This window comes from Nansenia antarctica (genome assembly GCF_963989245.1).
Source record: "Nansenia antarctica genome assembly, chromosome: 2".
NCBI lineage: Eukaryota > Metazoa > Chordata > Actinopteri > Argentiniformes > Microstomatidae > Nansenia > Nansenia antarctica.
Window position 1 is genome coordinate 46,987,450 of NC_137675.1, and position 7,608 is coordinate 46,995,057.

A 7,608-nucleotide genomic window follows, 5' to 3' on the forward strand; every position below is an offset into this window, starting at 1 on the left:
CACCTACGGCATCTGCAACTGGTTCTCCAGCTGCACAACCGCGGAGAGAACCCTCCCCTCTCTGGAAGAGCTGTACAACACACGCTGTCTCAGGAAGGCCTCCAAGATCTCCAGAGACCCAACCCACCCTGGGTACGAACACTTTACCCGGCTGCCCTCGAAAAGGCGGTACAGGACCATGGCCGCCACGACAAACAGACTGAAGCACAGCTTCTACCCCAGGGCCATCCAGGCCCTGAACACAGCAAAGATCTAGGTTCTGGGCCCTGGACAGTCTGGACGGATTGATGGCAGCTGAGAAAAACCAAAAGAAACTTGAGGCAGATGCTGCCAAATGTGTAAACATTAGGGACATGTTTGCTGCACCCTCAAGTTTACCACAGCAGCAACAGCAACAGGTTGAAGAGGAGGCTGGCAGGGAGGAGCGGGAGCAGGGTACAGATACAGAGGATAGAGAGGATACAGAAGAAGCGGGGCCGAGTCAGCCTGTAACCGTTGACCCGGTAAGGAAAATATAGGTAGCTGTTAGGGGTGTAACGGATCGCCCCCCACGGTTCGGCACGCATGTGTACCGCGGATCAATTGCAAAATGTAACCAAGTAATAATATTACTATGAGTTAATATCCCTTGTAAATCACAATATAGAGTTGCCATGAAAAGATAGACGCGACAGTTGCGTGCTTTGTTTTACTCTAAAGCGCAATGATAGGTTGATAATGGAGAAAAAAAATCTAGAACAACAAGGCTGCGTTCGTAAATTCGCTCTGGAATCTGATCACTGAGTACACTGGTCTACTTGCACTGGTACCATTGCTTACTGTATGTAGTCGTCTTTGTAGTGGTTTGGGGGAATACTACAGTTTGTCATATGACTGTACAGCACAGTATATAAGACGAGTATATAAGGCAAGTATTTTTGTGCTGGTGGGTGTGGTCCGACCGATTGGGGTGGGCCTGTCTGGGCCAAAAATGCCAGGGCCTAATTTTTGTCCCAGTCCAGCCCTGGCACCAACAGACCAAGAGACACAAAAGCGCTATAACTGCCAGTGCAGGTGTTCCCAGTGTCACCACCTTCTTTAAAAGGGTAGAGCCTACCCAACATGAGTATGATCTGGCCATAAAGGAGGGAATCTTGGCATATCATACATTGAAACACAATCATAGTTACCGCTCCCTCGACTGCACTGCTCAACTGACAAGGAAGCTTTATGAGCCGAAGTTTACCTGTGCCAGGACAAAAGGTGATGCTATTGTTCAGAATGTTTTTGCACCTTGGGCAACCACTATGGTAACACAGGACCTAGATAGAGTTGAATTTGTGTCCATTTCAACTGATGCTTCAAATCATGGACATGTTAAGCTGATGCCAGTACTAGTCAGGTACTGCAAAATATATGATGGGAGCCTGTCAGTAGAAACAAAGCTACTTGATTTTGTTGAGCTTAAGGGGGAAACAGCAGAGCAACTGGCAGCTTGTTGTCATAGAGAAATACACTCTTCAGAACAAAGTGGTGGCATTCTCTGCAGATAATACAAACACAAACTTTGGGGGCCTGAATAGGGCAGGGAGGGTCAATGTCCACACCAAAGTAAAAGATTCTCTGCAGCGGGAGGTGATTGGCTTGGGTTGTCCTGCCCACATCATCCATAATGCAACCAGAACAGCTTTGGTTGGCTCGTTCTAAGAATTACTTTTAATACCACTTACAGTACACTGACACTAATGTTGAGAGGCACATTCCAGTTGTTACACTTGAGTATTCTTGCTTGAATGTGTATACATTGGTCAAAATAAATTTAACAGCAATTGTCCCCGTTTCTGTATTTCATCATGATAAAATGTATACATTTTTCCTAAAAAGTTGGAAATGTCCCCAGATTGCATCTGAGAAATCTGGTCACCTTACCTTAGGTGGATACAAGATAATTAAATAACATGCATACAGGCCTACTTGGGGATGATAGTCAATTGTCTACAGTGGGCCTGTTCATGTTCTTCACTGTATGGATATTGCAATCATTGGACTTATCGGGAATGTTACCCTGTAGGAGTGACGGCAATAACAGGACGATGTAGTCGGTTTGCCGGTAGAAAAACAATCATGTGCTTTATTCTCACTCTCTGCATGCGTACTGACAACAACAAACTTTCATTCCTCTCTGTCCCACTTATATCCCGTCATATCACCCGCTAAGCATCCTGGGTGATTGAGTAAACACAAACATATCAACAGTGCTTTATACAAGGCTGGAACGCCGTGAATTACGAATACTCTGCTTGCTAGCGAGCGGTCACTACACACGTCCCCCCAGAATTCACAAGAACCGGCCCCAAAAAACGGTCAGGGACTCTGATCACTCGCCCAAAGCGACTCTGGCGCCCTTGAGCAGGCACAGGAGACCGAGGCCGGGGAAAAACAACAGGCGGACGTTTGGCCGGCCTCGGACGGCAGGGCAGGGGGTCTGCAGGAGCTAGGGTCGGGACTGTTTTAACAGGGGGGCGACCGCGGCGGGGCGGGTGGGCCACCTCGATGGGACGGTCCAAGTCCAGATGAGCTGGCTTAAGGCGATCCACCGAGATGCGTTCCTTACTACCCCCCATGTCGATAATAAAGGATTTGTCGCCTGTCTCCACGACCCGGTAGGGACCATCATAGGGCGGTTGCAGAGGGGCTCGATGGGCGTCTTGGCGGATAAAGACATACCCCGCTGCCTTCAGATCAGGCGGGACACGTACCTTAGGAACGCCGTGGCATGAGGTAGGGATCGGCCGGAAGGACTTGGCCTTGTCCAGCAGCGCACTTCGCTGTTCTGGTGCTGACCAGGGGACCGTAGCACAGGGGAGGAAATCCCCCGGAACCCGGAGGGGTTGGCCGTACACCAGCTCAGCAGAGGACGAAAGGAGGTCCTCCTTAGGTGCAGTACGGAGTCCCAGCATCACCCAAGGAAGCCTGTCGACCCAGCCGTCGCCCCGGAGATCGGCTTTAAGAGCAGCCTTCATGGACCGGTGAAAACGTTCACACAGGCCATTGGCCTGTGGGTGGTAAGCCGTAGTGCGGTGGAGGGAGACACCCAGCTGCTGAGTAATGGAAGTCCATAAGCCAGAAGTGAACTGGGCCCCCCGATCAGAGGAAAGGTCTGAGGGGACCCCAAACCGGGAGACCCAGGTGCCGATGAATGCGCGGGCCACCTCAGCTGTGGTAGTCTCCGTCAGTGGGACGGCCTCTGGCCAACGGGTGGTCCTGTCCACCATCGTCAGAAGGTGAGTGTACCCCCTGGAGGCGGGAAGGGGACCCACCAGATCAATGTTGACGTGGTCGAAGCGTCTTTCCGGGACCGTGAACCGCTCCAGCGGGGCCTTAACATGACGATGGACCTTCGCACGTTGGCATGGCACGCAGGTCCTGACCCACCCACCAATGTCAACCTTCATCCTGGGCCAGACGAATTTCGCCGCAATCAGGCGCTGCGAAGGTTTCCTGCCTGGGTGTGAGAGGCCATGTATGGACTCGAAAACTTGCCGTCTCCATGCATGTGGAACCACGGGGCGCGGCTGCTCCATGGACACGTCACAAAGCAGCGTTGTGCCGTCGTCACTGAAGGGGATGTCCGCCAACTGGAGGCCAGAAACTTTAGTCCTGCATGCCTGGATGTCTGGGTCCGAAACCTGATCCGCAGCCATATGGGCGTAGTCGATGCCGAGGTGGACAGCCCCGATAGTGGCACGAGAGAGGCAGTCAGCTACGGGGTTGTCCTTCCCCGCCACATGCCGAATGTCTGTAGTGAACTCGGAGATATAAGCCAGATGACGCTGCTGCCTGGCAGACCACGGCTCCGACACCTTAGCCATGGCAAAAATCAAGGGTTTGTGGTCCACAAAAACTGTGAATGGACGAGCCTCCAGCAGGAAACGGAAGTGCCTGACTGCCAAGTACAGAGCGAGGAGCTCTCGGTCAAAGGTGCTGTATTTTTGCTCACTGGAGCGGAGTTGTCGGCTGAAAAATGCCAGGGGTTGCCAAACCCCCTTGACCAGCTGTTCGTAAACGCCTCCAACGGCATAATCTGAGGCATCAGTTGTCAAGGCCACGGAAGCTTCAGGCACGGGGTGAGTCAGCATGGTCGCGCTCGCGAGGGCTTCCTTGGTGTCTGAGAATGCCTTTGACATTTCGTCGGACCATGCGATGATGTGCTTAGGGGTCTTGTCCTTGAGAGCCCCATACAGGGGTCGCATTAGGTGGGCAGCCTGGGGGATGAATCGATGGTAGAAATTCACCATCCCCAGGAACTCCTGTAAAGCTCTAATGCTGGTAGGGCGTGGGAGCTGCAGCACAGCGTCCACCTTTGATGGCAGCGGGACCGCCCCAGCAGTAGTGATGTGGTGGCCGAGGAAATCCATGGCAGGCAGTCCAAACTGGCACTTTGCTGGGTTGATGATTAATCCATGTTCCCGGAGGCGACTGAAGAGGAGACGGAGGTGGGATAGGTGCTCTGCCTTGGACGTGCTAGCTACCAGGATATCGTCTAGGTAGACAAACACAAAAGGGAGGTTGCCCAGCATGGCGTCCATCAACCTCTGAAAGGTCTGGGCAGCATTCTTGAGGCCAAACGGCATCCTCAAAAACTCAAAAAGTCCGAATGGTGTTATAACCGCTGTCTTGGGGACGTCCTGAGGGCTAACTGGCACCTGGTGGTATCCCCGTACCAAATCCACTTTAGAAAAAATAGACGCGCCCGCTAGATGGGCCGAAAAGTCTTGAATGTGTGGAACGGGGTATCGGTCAGGTGTGGTGACATCATTTAGACGCCGGTAGTCGCCGCACGGACGCCAGCCTCCGTTGGACTTGGGAACGAGATGGAGAGGCGAGGCCCAAGGACTGTCAGAACGGCGAATGATGCCAAGTGCCTCCATGGCTGCAAACTCCTCTTTCGCGATGGTGAGCTTGTGTGGGTCGAGGCGACGGGCCCTGGCATGCACTGGTGGGCCTTCCGTGGAGATGTAATGCATGACGCCGTGTTTGGTGGTAGCAGCCGAGAAGGTAGGTGTTGTGATGTCTGAGAACTCCAATAGAAGAGGAGAGAAATCGTCAGCCGGCGAGACAGCACTGGACAGCTTCATTGTGGCTGCGTCACTGCGCTCACATGACAAGGAGCCGAATGTCTCAGCGTTGACGAGTCGGCGGTTCCCCACGTCCACCAGGAGGCTGTTAGCGCAGAGAAAGTCAGCGCCTAAGAGGGGAGTAGACACTTTGGCCAACACAAAACTCCAGGTAAAACGCTGGTCAGCAAAACACAAACCCACAGTGCGCTTGCCGAAGGTAGCGATAGCACTGCCATTGGCAGCCTCAAGGGAGGGTCCTCGTTTCGCTGTTTTAATGTCTATTGCCGATACAGGCAGCACGCTCACCTGGGCACCTGTGTCACACAGAAAACGGCGGCCGGAGAGGGAGTCAGTGACGTACAGCAAGCCTGCAGAATGGCCGGCACCCACAGCTGCTAATGAGTGGCGGCCTGTGCGTTTCCCGACACACTGAAGTTGCATGGTGGCAGGCACTTCTTAGCTTTGTCCCCGAATTTCATATGGTAAAAGCACAACCCCGACGGCCTCACCCGTCGGGCCACAGCAGTAGCGGAGATGGACAGTGGTTGGAACCCAAACTCATCCATGGTGGCTGTAAAACACTTCTTCCCAGCTGAGAAAAATATATCCGCTTCCTTGGCTAGCTGACGAAAGTCTGTTTTGATGGAATTAGCCATTGAAAAACGAACCTGGTCTGGTAACTGTTGCAGAAAAAGCTCTTTAAAAAGAAAACACAGCTGATGGTCGCCCAGCAGAGCTAGCATGTGGTCCATCAGTTCAGAGGGTTTTGTGTCACCGAGCCCAGGGAGAGAGAGGAGCTGGCGTGCACGTTCAGATTCAGACAGACAAAAAGTATCGATGAGGTGCGCCTTCAAGGTAACATATTTGTGCTGTGCCGGTGGGTTTTCAATAAGACTCACCACTCTCGCTGCCGTTGAATTGGTTAGAGCTGCTACCACGTAGTAGTATTTGGTATTATCCACGGTAATATCCCTGAGGGCGAATTGAGCTTCAGCTTGTGCAAACCATGCAATGGCATTTTGTTCCCAAAAAACGGGCAGCTTGAGTGAAACTGCGTTTGTTGTCATGTTTCAATGATCTCCGAAAACGTTCGAGAGAATATCAGGGTCACCAATGTAGGAGTGACGGCAATAACAGGACGATGTAGTCGGTTTGCCGGTAGAAAAACAATCATGTGCTTTATTCTCACTCTCTGCATGCGTACTGACAACAACAAACTTTCATTCCTCTCTGTCCCACTTATATCCCGTCATATCACCCGCTAAGCATCCTGGGTGATTGAGTAAACACAAACATATCAACAGTGCTTTATACAAGGCTGGAACGCCGTGAATTACGAATACTCTGCTTGCTAGCGAGCGGTCACTACAACCCTTATAAAGTAGTAGAGGCACAAATATGTACATTTCTAGCCTGCAAACTGCGACACTTCAAATGTGCAATAACACTATGTGCAATATGACAACCCTAGTCGTCTATCTGTACAGTATAGTATAGTGGATAGTGTACATAGCCTTTATTTATGTAAACCAGCTCCTTCCCTTGTGTTTTTTTGGGGGGGGTTTTCTTTCCTAGCACCAGGGGAGCCACCCCTCCTAAATTTCGTTGTTTGGTACCTGTACTATAGCAATGACAATAAAGACCATTCATTCATTCATTCAAAGACGTACATTACTGTGAAGTCAATGCGGACAGTGGTCAACCTCGCGCTATACATGCAATGAGTAAATATATTTGCATGAATATCAATATTATATGAACAGTAAATATATATGTATATAGTGTGATGCGTATAGCACATGGAGGAATACGATTATGTGCAGTGTGCACGTATCCTTTGTGTGCACTCCTTCATAATAGCCTACGTGAGAGGCAATATTTCTTATGTCGGTGGAAATGGTATCCATTTCAAAGCGTTTCTCCTCTTTCACCCTTCTGCCAGCGGAGTCGCAGTTGCTCATTTCTGTCTGATGATGCATCGGTAACGTTAGCTACCGTAGCTAGCTAGCACCTGGTGGTAAAGTAGCTACCGTAGCTAGCTAGCACCTGGTGGTAACGTTAGCTACCGTAGCTAGCTAGCACCTGGTGGTAACATTAGCTACCGTAGCTAGCTAGCACCTGGTGGTAACATTAGCTACCGTAGCTGGCCAGCACCTGGTGGTAACGTTAGCTACCGTAGCTAGCTAGCACCTGGTGGTAACATTAGCTACCATAGCTAGCTAGCACCTGGTGGTAACATTAGCTACCTTAGTTAGCTAGCACCTGGTGGTAACGTTAGCTACCGTAGCTAGCCAGCACCTGGTGGTAACATTAGCTACCGTAGCTGGCTAGCACATGGTGGTAACATTAGCTACCTTAGTTAGCTAGCACCTGGTGGTAACGTTAGCTACCGTAGCTAACTAGCACCTGGTGGTAACATTAGTGTAAGAGTCTCTAGGCACAGAGGGAGGTCGACACCAAGGAACAGCTGTACAAACGTGTTTGTTAATGTACAGCACGGCTCAGCACC